This window comes from Phyllobates terribilis, unplaced genomic scaffold (genome assembly GCF_046119375.1).
Source record: "Phyllobates terribilis strain yellow unplaced genomic scaffold, ASM4611937v1 Scaffold_69__1_contigs__length_7402412, whole genome shotgun sequence".
NCBI lineage: Eukaryota > Metazoa > Chordata > Amphibia > Anura > Dendrobatidae > Phyllobates > Phyllobates terribilis.
The window spans coordinates 7321915-7339921 of NW_027362829.1; the positions used below are offsets into that span (position 1 = coordinate 7321915).

General features: G+C 47.0%; 1 pseudogene; it reads right to left on the bottom strand.

Annotated features, from left to right (window-relative positions):
- Positions 1–257: 257 nt before the first annotated feature.
- Positions 258–17360, bottom strand: LOC141194335 (uncharacterized; annotated as a pseudogene).
- Between the last annotated feature and the right edge of the window lie 647 nt (positions 17361–18007).

Sequence of the window (18007 nt, forward strand, 5' to 3'; positions counted from 1 at the left end):
ATATATGGATTCTGGGAATGTCCAGGACATCACAGAAAGGTCTCGTCACTTTGATCTTTCAAAGTATACAATGTTCCATTTTTTTTGGACCTGCAGCTGGAAAGGGTACCACAGGAGTACATCAGGCCATTTTCCCGGATGGCATCAAGTAGTGGTTTCAATACCCTTCTTTTAGCAAGTGTCATTCAGGATAGATCTATGAGCAATTATATGCGTTTTCCATTGAAATCACCAGGACCCAACTCCGCTGCTTTCCTCACTACGGCCTCTTACATTGAAAAAAATGTATGTGACAGATAATGTCCCTTGGATGCTCAGGATCTGAACCATAATTGCCTAATGTACGGTGCGCCCTGTCGGTCTCCAGCTCCTTATCAATAGGATCACCAAGGATATTATTGATTAATGTCAATAGTGTTGGCATAATCACTTGAGCATTGATGCTTTCAGGTATACCCCTTATCCAGATATTATTGTGATTTTTATGGTCATCAACCAAATTAAACAGACTGTTTATTTATGAGCATTTTGATGGCCTCTAACTTGGACGACATTATCCTCTAATCCCTGTACCTTGTCAGTAAGCTGTGACCGGATAGAAGTGAGGGGACGTATTTCAGTATTGTATGTGGTCTCCAGCCTCTGAATATATTGCTCCATATCTTCTTTAGTAGGGATAGACACAATCTGATATACAAATAAGTTATGTTGTTCCCCACATCAGAATAACCTGTGGCTGGGAGGTAAATGTCCCTGTGAAGCAAGCACTGCTCAGTATGTGGGTTTCGGTGAGAGCACAGGGAGATTTATGGAGCTGTCTGGCATCATCAGGGTTAAGACTGCTTCTTGCTGAGATGAGGCAGTAATAGCTCTGGAGCAGGAAGATAAGACCTTCCATAAGAAATTGCATACCAGACATGCTGACGGAGGTGGAGGACCTCAGATTAACCTCCGATCTCATCTTTCTTTCCTATATCAGACGTCATGTTTGAGGCTGTAAATTGCTTATAATTCCCCCAGGAACACGGTCTGAAGAGAGTGCTCTCAGTGTGTGCGTTCTCTCGGTGCTATGTCCATGCCATGGCCTTCCTGTTGATGTTCAATACATCCAAAGGTGGCGTTGATTAGGAGCAGGATTGTGTGATGTAACAACCTTATGTGAGCACTGGAAACACAAGTTGTGACACCAATGGAACGGTGCCAGAATGGGAGGTGCGTATCATTGTTTTTTATTTTAACATGGCCAAACATGAGGAATGAGAAGGAGTTGTCCTAGTAGTGGAAAACCCCTTTAAAAAGATACAATTTTAGATTAGAATGAAAAACGCCACTCCCCTGTGTGACTTCTCTGAAGTTTAAAAAAAGTTGATTTCCAAGGAAACCATTTCCCACATTAAGAACATAAAAATGTCTTCTCTCATGTGTCTGTACTTTGGTGACTAAGAAGTGATGATTTATTCACAAAACATTTTCCACATTCTGAACATAAAAAGGCTTCTCCCTTGTATGAGTTCTCTGATGCTTGTTAAGAGATGATTTCTCAGCAAAACATTTCTCACATTCTGAACATGAAAAGGGCTTCTCCCCTGTGTGAGTTCTCTGGTGATTAACCAAAACTGACTTCTGGCTAAAACATTTTCCACATTCTGAACAATAAAAAGTCTTCTCCCCTGTGTGAGTTCTCTGGTGATTAACCAAAGCAGATTTCTGGCTAAAACATTTTCCACATTCTGAACAACAAAAAGGCTTCTCCCCTGTGTGGGTTCTCTGGTGTTTAACCAAATCTGATTTCCGGCGAAAACATTTTCCACATTCTGAACAAGAAAAAGTCTTCTCCCCTGTGTGAGTTCTCTGGTGATTAACTAAAGCTGATTTATGGTTAAAACATTTCCCACATTCTAAACATGAAAAAGTCTTCTCCCCTGTGAGTTCTCTGGTGACTAACCAAAGCTGATTTATGGCTAAAACATTTCCCACATTCTAAATATGAAAAAGGCTTTTCCCTTGTATGAGTTCTCTGATGCTTGTTAAGAGTTGATTTATCAGCATAACATTTTCCACATTCTGAACAGGAAAAAGGCTTCTCCCCTGTGTGAGTTATCTTATGTCTGATAAAACTTGATTTCAGCTGTCCCTCTGATCTCCTGGTACAGTCATCTGGCAAGAATAAAACCAATCATTATTTATGAATAACATATCCTTAAAATTTATATTGATGAATATTTCTACTTAAACGCTCTTCAAAAATGCACTTTATGTAAAAGTATCATTATCTACCAAGAAAACATCGCAGAAAAATCAACCTTACCAACACCAATCAGATAACAAATGCACTAGCAATTTAGTGTTTGTTGGGTGTACTGGGGTGTCTGTCCATGTGGGGTGCGCTTATATAGTGCTGGACAGCCCCCCTGATCTAATAGTATGGGCATCATCACTATCCTAAGCCAGACACTGCATCACACCTACCTGTGTGACTGGCGTCCTATGCAAGCTTCATCTGTGTGCATCTTTAATACTAGGCAACCACACCCTCCATGAATTGGTAGGTTTGTGAGTGGTTGCTCCATAAGTATTTTGCACCTGCGCTGCCCCCACCTTTATCATAGGGGTCTGCGGCATCCTGTAGCATTTGTTATATGATTTGGTGTTGGTAAGGCTGTATCTTTTTCTGTGATTTTTTTAAAATTTTGCCCTATGTTAGCCGTCATTATTCACCAAGACAATAACAGTTCACAGTCTAATAGAAAACCTCATAGGATGAACCAGTGGATCGTAGTGTTCAACTGTTTGTTAATTCTGCCTCCCAAATATGGAATAAAAAGCCACCAAACAATGTTATGTAGGGGAAATAATACCAATAAAAACTTCTACTCATCTCACAAAAAACAAGACCACACTCAGCATCCATGTATTTGACATTACTATAGTGAGAAGAACCCACTTAATTTATGGTGTGTGTCTCCTGGAGCACAATCTGGGCACAATGTGTTGGGTAATAAAATGATATATTTGTAATTTTCAATCTTCAACATCCACTGCGTGCTAATTTCTGAAAAGTGCCTGTGGAGTCAATATAGTCACTGCTCCTATAGATTATTTCCCTGAGGGTTATAATTTCCAAAATGGAGTCACTTTATGGGGATTTCTACTGCTCTGGTTTTCTGCAATTTGGTCACATTAGGGCTTCTGTAAATGGTGGGTCCCATCTCCTCTGGGATCTGCTCCTGGGACGTCTGCTTCTCTCACCAGGAGCCGCCTTATTCATCCTGCAGGCGGCGCTGGTGATGGAGGAGACGTCGGAACCAGAAGCTTTGGGTGGTGCAGGCTCTGTCCAGCCACTAAGATTAGGATGCCTGGGACCAGTAGTACCATCCAGTCTTGCAGTATGGGTGTGTGTGCTATCCAGCTGAAGTAATCTGCTCCCTGCTTCAGCCAACTGGACAGCACCACACCCTACTAAAGCTGGAAGCATATTGCCGGAAGCTGCCAGATACAGCCTTGTTCTCCTCTGGTTCAGTCCTCTGTGCTCAGCTCCCGGCTTGTGTATTTTTCTCCTGTTGTGACCTCGGCCCATTTACTGACTACTCTTGTGTCTTTTGATTTTGTATTTTCTCTGACCTCCATGTTCTGACCCGGCTACCTGACTATTCTTCTTGCCATCTCACACCTCAGAACACCAGGCAACACTGTGGAACAAGCTTAGGGGTCTCTGTCTAAGTCCAAATCCATATAGAGGGGTTAAAGGGTGATGAGCAAGGCAAACCCTGGGATCTGGAAAATGGAGTAGATAGCGCCAAGCCTGTTCATGGTAACCATCTTTTGAGCTGCCAGGTGACCATGAACAGTTCCCCCAATACATTGTGTCTGCAAACTATTCTATCAAGATCTGCATTCAAATAGCTAAATGGCGCTCCTTCCCTTCTTAACCTGTCATGTGCCCAGACAGTAGTGTACAACCATATATAGGGGATTGTCGGATTCAAGAGAATTTGGAAAATAATTTGTAAGGTCCATTTGTTTCCTATTATCCTTTGTGAAGAATTCCAAAGTTATCACCATATAAAGTGACACACGTCAGATTTGAAAAATGGGGCCCTGATAGGAACACAAAACTGGTTGCAGGAAGGGGTTAAATCAGAGTATTTTGGGCACTAACTACTGTAGTCAAAAACTGTGAGTATAGACAATAACACATCTACTGAAATGACCAATCTCAACAGTCTCCATCAGTAAGAAGTGAGTAACTAGTGGTGAAACCTCTCTGGGTAATTGGAGTATGGGGCTCGGTGGCTCTTGGCAATCTAAACTATCGTAAGGGACAATATTTTCTATCAGATGAGTTTCAAGAAGAAATATTAGACATTCAAAGAGAACTTTTTATAATAGTGCAGAGATCAGACGTCTTAAATTTAGCTTAGAGATATATTATGGCACAGGTGTAATGTTTTCTGTACAGTTAATCACAATCTGGTTTGAAGTTAGTCGATTTTAAAAGAAACTGAAAAGTCAGGATAAAGGGAAACTCTGTTGTTATTGTACAGAAATTCACACTTGGCCTCCCTGCACATTTAATGTTGTTGATCATAAATGTGAAGTTTGGCCAGAAAGACTGGACCTGGTCTTGTAGGGACCATATGAGGACATTCAGCAGCACAGAAGGGAGAGAAGGTAGATTCATCCAATAAGATATCAAGGTTCTAGGAAGCCAATAGATCATTACCCTCCGCTTTCTCTTACAGGCCCATCATAGTATTTTTCTTCAAGTGATTTTCTTATTTGTGAGCACATTCTACTTACGCTGTCATTTGGCTTTGTAGTTTACAGATCTGGGCAGGTAACGGTCAGCATCTTCTAATTCCAGAGGGTAAGTGGATCTTCGAGGTTGTAACCTCTATAGAAAATGGCTTTCAGAGCCCAAAGTCATTTGAACAGTTTTGGGTGAAGGAGAATGTTGTGGTCTAAGAGGCAAAATGGCGATCACACGATTGTGATACATCCGGACAACACCACCGATAAAGCAGCCACAGAGGGTGACTGAGGTAAAACTGTGACTTCTCTGAATTTAGTGATTACTACTCACCTGGGAGGTTATCTGTAGGAATCTCCTCTTTACACCACTCATCACCCCTCACATATGTCTCTGTAGTAATAATATGGGTCAGATCTTCACCCTGAAACAAATATTGTAAAAGTCACAGACAGATGGAGAAGTCACATCTATAATCAACTCTAATCCTGCCATCTCCACCGTTCTCATTACACAAATAGAAAACATATAATACTGGTGGATAAAACAAGACTGAACACAAGACCTTCACAGCCGTCTACACATCATAGGGGAGATCTCATGACACCTTCTCTCCATCAACCTGATGATTCTGAGGAACATTGGGATCTTCTTGTTTACAGTCCTGTGGAAGAAGAGGACGGGGACATCTCTCTGGTGTTGTCCTCTTACTGGATAGATCTGGAGGAAACACATACAGGGACTGAATTCATTCTTTACATACAGATAATTATAGTCCGTGTGTATTTAGTCCTGTCTATTACCTGGTGATGTGAGGGACTGGGGAACCTCCATCATGATGTCCTTGTACAGATCTTTGTGTCTTTCTAAATACTCCCACTCCTCCATGGAGAAATAGACAGCGACATCCTGACACCTAATAGAAACCTGACACATACAATGATACCGTCATCCCCCCGATCCTTTCATAGTGTTACTGTATAATGTCCCAGCATTCCCAGCAGTGTCACCTCTCCAGTCAGCAGCTCAATCATCTTGTAGGCGAGTTCTACGATCTTCTGGTCATTGATGTCCTCATGTATCAGGGGGTAAGATGGAGGTCCCGTGATTGGGCTCAGGAGTCTTTCCCATCCCTCAGACACAGGGTCCTGACAGCGCTCACTAGAGGTCTTCTTCACTACTGTGTAATCCTGGTTATGGACAGACACATTAATAAATCTCACTCCAGACATTTCCAGAGTCCTCACCTCTCCAGTTCTGTCCATCTGTTATTCCCATAGATAAGAATGATGTAATGTGACATCATCAGAATTTCTCACCTCTCCAGTAAGACGGAAGAGGATCTCTAGGGTGAGGTGTAATATCCTCTCCGCCATCCTGTCTCTGTCCATATCCATCTTTGATGGGTAAATCAGGAAAATTCTCTTATATAGAAGATCTTCACTGAGAGGATCTGATATTGTAGGGACCTCAATGAGAAGATGATGAGCCGATGTAACATCATAAAAACCCTGTGTAATAATACAATTACTGGAGATAATAAGAGGAAATATATGAGGAGATTTATTATTTTACAGTATTTAGTTTTTTTTGCATTACATCTAGTAATAAAACCTATATATTTTAGGCCACAGACAACAAGCAGTTTCTTCCCTGGAGTCAGCAGCTGAACACGTTTCTCATAGACTCATCTTCCTTATTGCTAATTCTCATCTCATTTACAGACACTAGAATCGGCATTAGCAATACTGCAGGAGATATTCATTACACGTAACATGAGAAATAACTACTTCATGAGGAGGACTTTTTCAACTTCTACTACGGCTCTAGAAACATATTTAGCCAGCGTCTGTCACTGACTACATCTCCACCGGCCGTCTATATGAATGTTTTCCGTCTTCCCCGGACTGTAATCTTCCATCATGTTAGATCTCATGTCTGAACAGAAAAAAGGCTTCTCCCCTGTGCGAGTTCTCTTGTGCTCAACCAAATCTGTTTTCTGGCTAAAACATTTTCCACGTTCTGAACAGGAATAAGGCTTCTCCCCTGGGTGAGTTCTCTGATGTTTGATTAAACTTGATTTCTCTGTAAATCATTTTCCACATTCTGAACAAGAAAATGGCTTCACTCCTGTGTGACTTCTCTGGTGATTAACCAAATTTGATTTCTGGTTAAAAAATTTCCCACACTTGAAACAAAAAAATCTATTCTCTGCTGTGTGAATGCTTTGATATTTAAGAAAAGACTTTTCGAGGGAAAAACTATTTCCATATTCTGAACATGAAAATGGCTTCTTTGCTTTCGGTGCAATTTGGTTTTTAATGCTTATTTTGTGACTTTGATTTTCCTTAGTAGTCAGTAATGAATCAGAAGACAAGACCTGTTTCAAAGGATCAGATGACAGATCTTTGCTGTGAAGGAATGATGGTAAATCTGGAGAAATGGCATTCACTTCAATTGTATCTTGTGTGATCTCAAGATCTTCTGATTTAAAAATTGAAGATGTCAGCTGTCCCTCTGATCTCCTGGTACAGTCATCTGCCAAGAATAAAACCAATTATTATTTATGAATAACATATCCTTAAAATTTATATTGTTGAATATTGCTACTTAAACTCTCCATAAAAATGTACTTTATGTAAAAGTATCATTATCTACCAAGAAAACATCACAGAAAAAAAATCAGCCTTACCAACACCAAATCAGATAGCAAATGCATTACCATTTTAGTGTTGGTTGGGTATACTGGGGTGTCTATGTAGCGTCGGCGTCCCTGCCTTCTGCTAGGCAGGGACGCTGTTCCCCTCACCTCTCTGCTCCGAGCCCGGCGTCCTCCTCCCGCTCTGCTGGCAGCGCGCGCTCCTTCCCGGCCACTGTGCTTAGGGCGCGCGCGCGCGCTCCCTCCTTCTTAAAGGGGCCGCGCGCGCCGTCCTAAGGAGTCCCCGGCCAATGGCCGGAGGACTTCACCATATATAAGGCACCTCCTCCAAAATGGAGGTGCCCGAGCAATGTTGTTGCACTGTTCACTACTCTGCTTCAGCCCTCAGGTCCCGTTGCCAGTTACCTGCCAGATACCTGCCAGATTCCTGCCAGCCTGCTGTCTTATTCCTGCCTGATATTCTGCTACCTGCCTGCTAGCCTGAGGTCCGACGGTCTGCTTTACTACTCCTGTCAGTCTGTCTAAGGACCAGCTTGCCCGCTCACCTGGGAGCGCACATCAACTACCTGCCTGATTGCCTGAGGTCCGACGGTCTGCCTTCCAACTCTTGTCAGTCTGTCTATGGACCAGCTTGCCCGCTCACCTTGGAGCGCACATCTGCTACCTGCCTGCTAGCCTACCTGGAGGCTCTGCCGTCACGTGCTGTGACCACCTGCCTGTCCAGTGACTCCTGCCCGCTCACCTGGGAGCGCTCATCTGCTGCCTGTCTGCTAGCCTACCTGGAGGCTCTGCCGTCACGTGCTGTGACCACCCGCCTGTCCAGAGACTTCTGCCCGCTCACCTGGGAGCGCTCATCTGCCGCCTGTCTGTTGTTCTTCCTGGAGGCTCCGCCGTCACATGCTGTGACCACCCGTTTATCCAGAGACTCTCGCCTGCTCACCTGGGAGCTCACGTCTACCATCAGCCGCCACAGGTCGTACCAACCCTTTTCCCAGAGACTGCCCCGGTCACTTGCCGTGACCATCTGCCCGTTCACCCAGAGACTGCCCCGGTCACTTGCCGTGACCATCTGCCCGTTCACCCAGAGACTGCCCCGGTCACTTGCCGTGACCATCTGCCCGTTCATCCAGAGACTGCCCCGGTCACTTGCCGTGACCTCCTACCCGTTCTTCTAGAGACTGTCCCGGTCACCTGCTGTGACTGCCTGCCTGGTTGCCACCCGCTCCCTTACAAGGACCACCCCCTTGTATAGTAGCCCAGAGGTTCCGCCTCCCAGACCCGTTACAGTTTGCTCGGGCCATGGAACCCGGTGGCACCCAAGCTCCCTCGCTCTCGGACCTCTGTCATGAACTGTCCCGCCAGAGGTCCCAACAGGAGTCCATCCTGGGTCACCTGCGGAATGTCAATTCTCGTCTGGACACTCTGACTGCTCCACCAGCAACCACCGCCAGTGCCATGACTCGCAACCCGGCAGCTCCGCTGTCCACCAATACCATGGTATCCTACCCCGGACCCCGGCTTTCTGCACCTCCTCGCTTCGGAGGCGACTCCGCCCAGGCTCGGGGCTTCATAAATCAGTGCACCCTGCACTTTGAACTCCTGTCCCACCAGTTTAACTCCGACCGGGCCAAAATTGCCTTCATCATGTCCCATCTCACCGGGGAGGCCCTGGCCTGGCTAAATCCTCTATGGGAGAGAGGAGACCCCCTGGTGTCCGACTTGCCTGCCTTTCTCATGGCTTTCCGGAAAGTCTTCGACGAACCCGGACGGAAAACCTCATCCGCATCATCTCTGCTACGCCTCCGTCAGGGAAGTCTCACCGTGGGCCAATATGCCATACGGTTCCGTACCCTTGCCTCGGAGCTGGCCTGGGATAACGACGATCTGGTATCCGTCTTCTGGGAGGGTCTGCCCGGCCGTATTAAAGATGAACTTGCCGGTCGGGACATTCCTACCACTCTCGATGACCTAATAACTCTTGCCACCCGGATTGACCTACGGTTCCAGGAGCGTGCCAAAGAGGTCACCCGTGAGAGGAGGTTTCCACGTCTAGCTCCTACTTTTCAGAAATCCGTCTCTCCCCAGGTACACTCTCCTGAGCCTATGCAGGTCGACCAGACCAAGATGGTCAAAACCCGTCAGGACTTACGCCGTGCCGAAGGGAGCTGCTTCTACTGTGGCAGTAAGGAGCACCGGATCCGTACCTGCCCGGAGAGGTCGGGAAACGCCTGTGTCTAGGTTCGCTCATAGAGGTCAACCTAGACAAGAATAAATCCTCTCCATCTCTGCTACTGTCAGTCTCTATTATCTGCGGGGAGAATCGTTATTTCGAACTAGCCCAACTTGACTCTGGAGCGGCCGGGAATCTTATCTCACAGTCCCTGGTAGAAAAATACCGCATTCCCACCAAACCTCTGGCTGTACCAATATCTGTCGCTGCTGTGGATGGGGGCCTCTTACCACGTCCCATCCAACTCATCACCGAATCCGTAACTCTGCAGGTGGGAATGCTGCATTCTGAGAGCATCTCTTTTCATGTTCTGCCTGGACTCTCTCACGCCCTCTTACTAGGTCTACCTTGGCTCCAGAGACATGCACCCGTGCTTGACTGGCAGACCGGAGAAGTCCTTCGCTGGGGACAGGACTGTCATAAGACTTGTTTGGTTCCTGTTCATCCCGTCCTTCCTTCTCCTACCCCAACTAATCTACCTGGACTTCCGATTCCCTATTGGTCATTTGCTGATGTCTTTAATAAAAAGGAGGCAGAGACATTACCCCCTCATAGACCATACGACTGTCCTATCGACCTGTTACCTGGTACTACTCCTCCCCGTGGGCGTATTTACCCATTGTCCGCTGCTGAGACCCGGTCGATGTCCGAATATATTGAGGAGAATTTGGCCAGGGGATTCATCCGGAAATCTACCTCCCCGGCGGGAGCAGGCTTCTTCTTCGTAAAAAAGAAGGACGGCTCTCTCCGTCCCTGTATAGACTATAGAGGCCTTAACCAGATCACGGTGAAGAATAAGTACCCCCTTCCGCTCATTCCAGAATTATTTGATCGCCTGAGGGGGGCTAGAGTCTTCACCAAACTGGACCTCCGTGGGGCGTACAACCTGGTCCGTATCCGTCAAGGGGATGAATGGAAGACTGCATTCAACACCCGGGACGGCCACTATGAATATCTGGTAATGCCCTTTGGTCTCTGTAACGCTCCTGCCGTCTTTCAAGAGTTGGTCAATGACATCTTCTGGGACCTTCTCTACTCCTGCGTTGTGGTGTACCTGGACGACATCTTGGTCTTCTCTCCGGATCTCCAGACTCACCAGAGGGACGTTCGTCAGGTCCTGCTCAGGCTCAGGCAGAACCACCTCTTCGCTAAATATGAGAAGTGCCTCTTTGAGCAGACCTCGCTTCCGTTTTTGGGCTACATTATTTCTCAGACCGGCCTACGAATGGATCCAGAGAAACTGTCTGCCATCGAGAAATGGCCCCGACCGGAGGGGTTGAAGGCCATTCAGCGGTTCCTGGGCTTCGCCAACTACTACCGCCTCTTCATACCGCACTTCTCTTCCCGGACTGCCCCAATTTCCGCGCTCACCCGTAAGGGTACTAATCCCAAAGAGTGGCCGCCCGAAGCAGAGGAGGCCTTTCTTTCCTTAAAAACAGGCCTTCTCTTCCGCCCCGGTGCTGCATCGTCCGGACGGCAACAAGCAGTTCTTTCTGGAGGTTGACGCCTCCTCCTCTGGAGCCGGAGCTGTACTTACTCAAAAATCTTCTTCCGGGAGGATGGTAACTTGCGGCTTCTTCTCTAAACTCTTCTCCTCCTCAGAGCGCAATTATTCCATAGGAGACCGAGAGTTATTGGCCATCAAGCTGGCATTGGAGGAGTGGCGTTACCTACCCGAGGGGGCTCTTCATCCGGTAATAATTTACACTGACCACAAGAACTTGGCTTATCTCCAGCATGCCCAGAGACTTAATCCACGCCAAGCCCGGTGGTCCTTGTTTTTTGCTCGCTTTGATTTTGTTCTACATTTTCGCCCGGCTGACAAGAACATCAAAGCAGACGCCTTGTCCCGATCCTTTCTGGTATCTGATCTCGAGGAAGAACCTAAACATATCATCGATCCCGCCAGAGTATTGCAGGTGGCTCCCGTGAGTCTAAATCGTCTCCCTCCCGGTAAGACGTTCGTATCGGTACCTGATCGGGAGAAGATCCTACACTGGGGTCATTCGTCTAAACTAGCTGGCCACGCCGGTCAGAAAAAGACCCTCCAGCTTATTTCCCGGCACTACTGGTGGCCTAACCTGCGCAAGTATGTAATAGACTTTGTTTCTGCCTGTGTGTCCTGTGCCCGCAACAAAGTTCCGAGACACCTGCCAGCCGGTCGCCTTCTTCCTCTGCCAGTACCTGCTGCCCCCTGGCAGCATATAGCGATGGACTTCATAACTGATCTTCCCGTCTCTGCCGGTTGTACGGTCATTTGGGTGGTCGCTGACCGCTTTTCCAAGATGGCTCACTTCATTCCCCTGCCAGGCCTCCCGTCTGCACCCGAGCTGGCTAAAGACTTTATCCGCCACATCTTCTGTCTTCATGGCCTGCCCCGTCACATCGTGTCGGATCGTGGGGTACAGTTCACTTCTCGTTTCTGGAGAGCCACTTGTAAATTGCTAGACGTCACCCTGGACTTCTCCTCCGCTTACCATCCACAGTCTAATGGTCAAGTGGAGCGGATCAATCAGATCCTGACCAGTTACCTCCGGCACTTCGTTAATGCCCACCATTCTGACTGGGTGGATCTCCTGCCATGGGCCGAATTCTCGTACAACAATCACAAGAGCGAATCTTCCTCCAAATCCCCGTTTTTTGTAGTTTTCGGTCAGCATCCTCGGATCCCGTTTCCCGTCTCCACCTCGGTGGACAATCCGGCTGCGGAATCTCTTGTTAACAAATTTTCCTCCACATGGGAGAGTACCCGGTCCGCACTCCTTCTGTCATCCGAGCGTATGAAAAGACATGCTGACAAAAAACGTCTGGATCCTCCTCAATTCCGTCCAGGGGATAAGGTCTGGCTCTCGTCCAAGTATGTCCGGCTCAAGATTCCTTCCTATAAGTTAGGGCCTCGGTTCATCGGTCCTCTGGAGGTCATCAGTCAGATCAACCCGGTGGCCTATAAATTGAAATTCCCGGCCAACTTGCGGATCCCTAACTCCTTCCATGTATCTCTCCTCAAACCTGTGGTACTTAACTCTTTTTCCAAGTCTACAGGCACGCCTCCTGCTCCGGTTTCCGCTGAAAACGAATTTGAGGTAGAGAACATTCTGGCCACCAAAAGGGTAAGAGGGAAGACCTTTTTTCTAGTAGATTGGAAGGGGTTTGGTCCTGAAGAGAGAACGTGGGAGCCCCGGGAGAACATCCATGCCCCTCTCATCCTTGCTAAATTTCTGTCTGGCCTAAAAAAGGGGGGGCCTAAAGGGGGGGGTACTGTAGCGTCGGCGTCCCTGCCTTCTGCTAGGCAGGGACGCTGTTCCCCTCACCTCTCTGCTCCGAGCCCGGCGTCCTCCTCCCGCTCTGCTGGCAGCGCGCGCTCCTTCCCGGCCACTGTGCTTAGGGCGCGCGCGCACGCGCTCCCTCCCTCTTAAAGGGGCCGCGCGCGCCGTCCTAAGGAGTCCCCGGCCAATGGCCGGAGGACTTCACCATATATAAGGCACCTCCTCCAAAATGGAGGTGCCCGAGCAATGTTGTTGCACTGTTCACTACTCTGCTTCAGCCCTCAGGTCCCGTTGCCAGTTACCTGCCAGATTCCTGCCAGCCTGCTGTCTTATTCCTGCCTGATATTCTGCTACCTGCCTGCTAGCCTGAGGTCCGACGGTCTGCTTTACTACTCCTGTCAGTCTGTCTAAGGACCAGCTTGCCCGCTCACCTGGGAGCGCACATCAACTACCTGCCTGATTGCCTGAGGTCCGACGGTCTGCCTTCCAACTCTTGTCAGTCTGTCTATGGACCAGCTTGCCCGCTCACCTGGGAGCGCACATCTGCTACCTGCCTGCTAGCCTACCTGGAGGCTCTGCCGTCACGTGCTGTGACCACCTGCCTGTCCAGTGACTCCTGCCCGCTCACCTGGGAGCGCTCATCTGCTGCCTGTCTGCTAGCCTACCTGGAGGCTCTGCCGTCACGTGCTGTGACCACCCGCCTGTCCAGAGACTTCTGCCCGCTCACCTGGGAGCGCTCATCTGCCGCCTGTCTGTTGATCTTCCTGGAGGCTCCGCCGTCACATGCTGTGACCACCCGTTTATCCAGAGACTCTCGCCTGCTCACCTGGGAGCTCACGTCTACCATCAGCCGCCACAGGTCGTACCAACCCTTTTCCCAGAGACTGCCCCGGTCACTTGCCGTGACCATCTGCCCGTTCACCCAGAGACTGCCCCGGTCACTTGCCGTGACCATCTGCCCGTTCACCCAGAGACTGCCCCGGTCACTTGCCGTGACCATCTGCCCGTTCATCCAGAGACTGCCCCGGTCACTTGCCGTGACCTCCTACCCGTTCTTCTAGAGACTGTCCCGGTCACCTGCTGTGACTGCCTGCCTGGTTGCCACCCGCTCCCTTACAAGGACCACCCCCTTGTATAGTAGCCCAGAGGTTCCGCCTCCCAGACCCGTTACAGTCTATACATGTGGGGTGCACTTATATAGTGCTGGGCAGCCTTCCTACCCAGCATTGACATCATCAGTATCCTAAGTCAGACACTGTGCATCAAAACTACCTGTGTGACTGGCGTCCTATGCAAGCTTCATCTGTGTGCATCTTTAATACTAGGCAACCACCCCCTTCATGAATTGGTATGATTGTGAGTGGTTGCTCCATAAGTATTTTGCACCTGCGCTGCCCCCATCTTTATCATGGGGGTCTGGGGCATCCTGCTAGTGCATTTGTTATATGATTTGGTGTTAGTAAGGCTGTATCTTTTTCTGTGTTTTTTTTTTATTTTGCCCTATGTTAGCCGTCATTATTCACCAAGACAATAACAGTTCACAGTCTAATAGAAAACCTCATAGGATGAACCAGTGGATCGTAGTGTTCAACTGTTTGTTAATTCTGCCTCCCAAATATGGAATAAAAAGCCACCAAACAATGTTATGTAGGGGAAATAATACCAATAAAAACTTCTACTCATCTCACAAAAAACAAATCCCCACTCGGGTCCATCACCTGTCAATGGAAAACCAGAGGTTTCCACATTATTAGTGGCTCAAAGGCTTTTGAAAAGCAACATGGCTTTCATAAACCAATCCAGCAATATCCGCTCTCCCAAAGTCAAATCTCCCCCCCTCTTCTGAGCCTTGCAGTGCGCCCAAACCACATTTAGCATCCATGTATTTGACATTACTATAGTGAGAAGAACCCACTTAATTGATGGCGTGTGTCTCCTGGAGCACAATCTGGGCACAATGTGTTGGGTAATGAAATTATATATATTTGTAATTTTCACTCTCCATCATCCTGCGTGCTAATTTCCGGAAAGTGCCTGTGGAGTCAAAATAGTCACTACTCCTATAGATTATTTCACTGAGGGTTATAATTTCCAAAATGGAGTCACTTTATGGGGATTTCTACTGTTCTGGTTTTCTACCATTTTGTAATAACAGGGCTTCTGTAAATGGTGTGTCCCATCTCCTCTGGGATCTGCTCCTGGGACGTCTGCTTCTGTCACCAGGAGCCGCCTTATTCATCCGGTAGGCGGCGCTGGTGATGGAGGAGACGTCGGAACCAGAAGCTCTGGGCGGCGCAGTCTCTGTCCAGCCACTAAGATTAAGATGCCTGGGACCAGTAGTACCATCCAGTCTGGCAGTATGGGTGTGTGTGCTGTCCAGCTGGAGTAATCTGCTCCCTGCTTCAGCCAACTGGAAAGCACCGCACCCTACTAAAGCTGGAAGCATATTGCTGGAAGCTGCCAGATACAGCCTTGTTCTCCTCTGGTTCAGGCCTCTGTGCTCAGCTCCCGGCTTGTGTATTTGCTTCCTGTTGTGACCTCGGCCCGTTTACTGACTGCTTTTGTGTGATTTTGTATTTTCTCTGACCTCCATGTTCTGATCCGGCTATCTGACTATTGTTCTTGCCATCTCACACCACAGAACATTAGATAACACGGTGGCCCAAGCTTAGGGGATCTCAGTCTAAGTCCAAATCTATGTAGAGGGGTTAAAGGATGATGAGCAAGGCAAACCCTGGGATCTGGAAAATGGAGTAGATAGCGCCAAGCCTGTTTGTGGTAGCCATCTTTTGAGCTGCCAGGTGACAACGAACAGAAGAATTCCAACGTTTTCACCATATAATGTGACACACGTCAGATTTGAAAACTGGGCCCAGATAGGAACACAAAACTGGCTGCAGGAAGGGGTTAAATCAGAGTATTTTGGGTACTAACTACTATAGTCAAAACTGTGAGTATAGACAATAACATCTACTGAAATGACCAAACTCAACAGTCTCTATCAGTAAGTAGTGAGTAACTAGTGGTGAAACCTCTCTGAGGTAATTGGAGTATGGGGATCGGTGGCTCTTGGCAATCTAAACTATCGTAAGGGACAATATTTTCTGTCAGATGAGTTTCAAGAAGAAATATTAGACGTTCAAAGAGAACTTTTTATAATAGTGCAGAGCTGAGGTGTCTTAAATTTAGCTTAGAGATATATCATGGCACAGGTGTAATGTTTTCTGTATAGTTTATCACAATCCTGTTTGAAGTTAGTTGGTTTTAAAACAAACGGAAAAGTCAGTATAAAGGGAAACTCTGCTGTTATTGTACAGAAATTCACACTTGGCCTCACTGCACATTTAATGTTGTAGATCAGAAGTGTGAAGTTTGGCCAGAAAGACTGGACCTGGTCTTGTAGGGACCATATGAGAACATTCAGCAGCACAGAAGGGAGAGAAGGTAGATTCATCCAATAAGATATCAGGGATCTAGGAAGCCAACAGCATCATTACCCTCCGCTTTCACTTACAGTCCCATCATAATATTTTTCTTCAAGTGATTTTCTGGCTTTGTGGTTTACAGATCGGGGCAGGTAACGTCTCCTAATCACAGGGAGTAGGTGGATCCTCCAGGTTGTAAGTTCTATGGAAAAGGCTTTTAAAATGCCCAAAATCATTGGAACAGTTTTGGGTGGAAGAGAATGTTGTGGTCTAGAGGCAAAATGGTGATCACACGATTGTGATATAGCTGGACTACACCACCGATAAAGCAGCCACAGCCAGTGACTGAGAAAAATCTGTGACTTCTCTGCATTTAGTGGTCACTACTCACCTGGGTAGTCATATGTAGGAATCTCCTCTTTACACCGCTCATCACCCCTCACATATGTCTCTATAGTATTAATATGGGTCAGATCTTCACCCTGAAACAAATATTGTAAAAGTCACAGACAGATGGAGAAGTCCCATCTATGATCAGCTCTAATCCTGCCATCTCCACCGTTCTCATTACACAAGTATAAACCATATAATACTGGTGGATAAAACAAGACTGAACACAAGACCTTCACAGCCGTCTACACATCATAGGGGAGATCGCATGACACCTTCTCTCCATCTACCTGATGATCCTGACGAACATTGGGGTTTTCTTGTTTACAGTCATGTGGAAGAAAAGGATTGGGACATCTGTCTGGTGTTGTCCTCATGCTGGATAGATCTGGAAGAAACACATACAGGGACTGAATTCATTCTTGACATACAGATAATTATAGGCCGTGTGTATTTAGCCCTGTCTATTACCTAGTGATGTGAGGGGCTGGGGAACCTCCATCATGACGTCCTTATACAGATCTTTGTGTCCTTCTAAATACTCCCACTCCTCTATGGAGAAATAGATGGCGACATCCTGACACCTTATAGGAACCTGACACATGCAATGATACCGTCATCCCCCGGATCCCTTCATAGCGTTACTGTATAATGTCCCAGCATTCCCACCTCTCCAGTCAGCAGCTCAATCATCTTGTAGGTGAGTTCTAGGATCTTCTCGAAATTGATGTCATCATGTATGAAAGGGTGAGATGGAGGCCTCGTGATTGGGCTCAGGGGTCTTTCCCATCCCTCAGACACATGGACCTGACAGCGCTCACTAGAGGTCTTCTTCACTAATATGTAATCCTGGTTATGGAAAGACATGTAAATAAATCTCCCTCCAGACATTTCCAGAGTCCTCCCTTTTCCAGTTCTGTCCATCTGTTATTCCCATAGATAAGAATGGTGTAATGTGACGTCATCAGAATCTCTCACCTCTCCAGTAAGACGGAAGAGGGTCTCTAGGGTGAGGTGTAATATCCTCTCCGCCATCTTGTCTCTATCCATATCCATCTTTGACGGGTCCATAAGGAAAATTCTCTTAAATAGAAGATATTCACTGAGAGGATCTGATATTGTAGGGACCTGAATGAGAAGATGATGAGCCTATGTAGCATCATAAAAATCCTGTGTAATAATACAATTACTGGAGATAATAAGGGAAACATATGAGGAGATTTATTATTTTACAGTATTTTAGTTTTCTTCTTTACATCTAGTAATAAAACCTATATATTTTAGGCC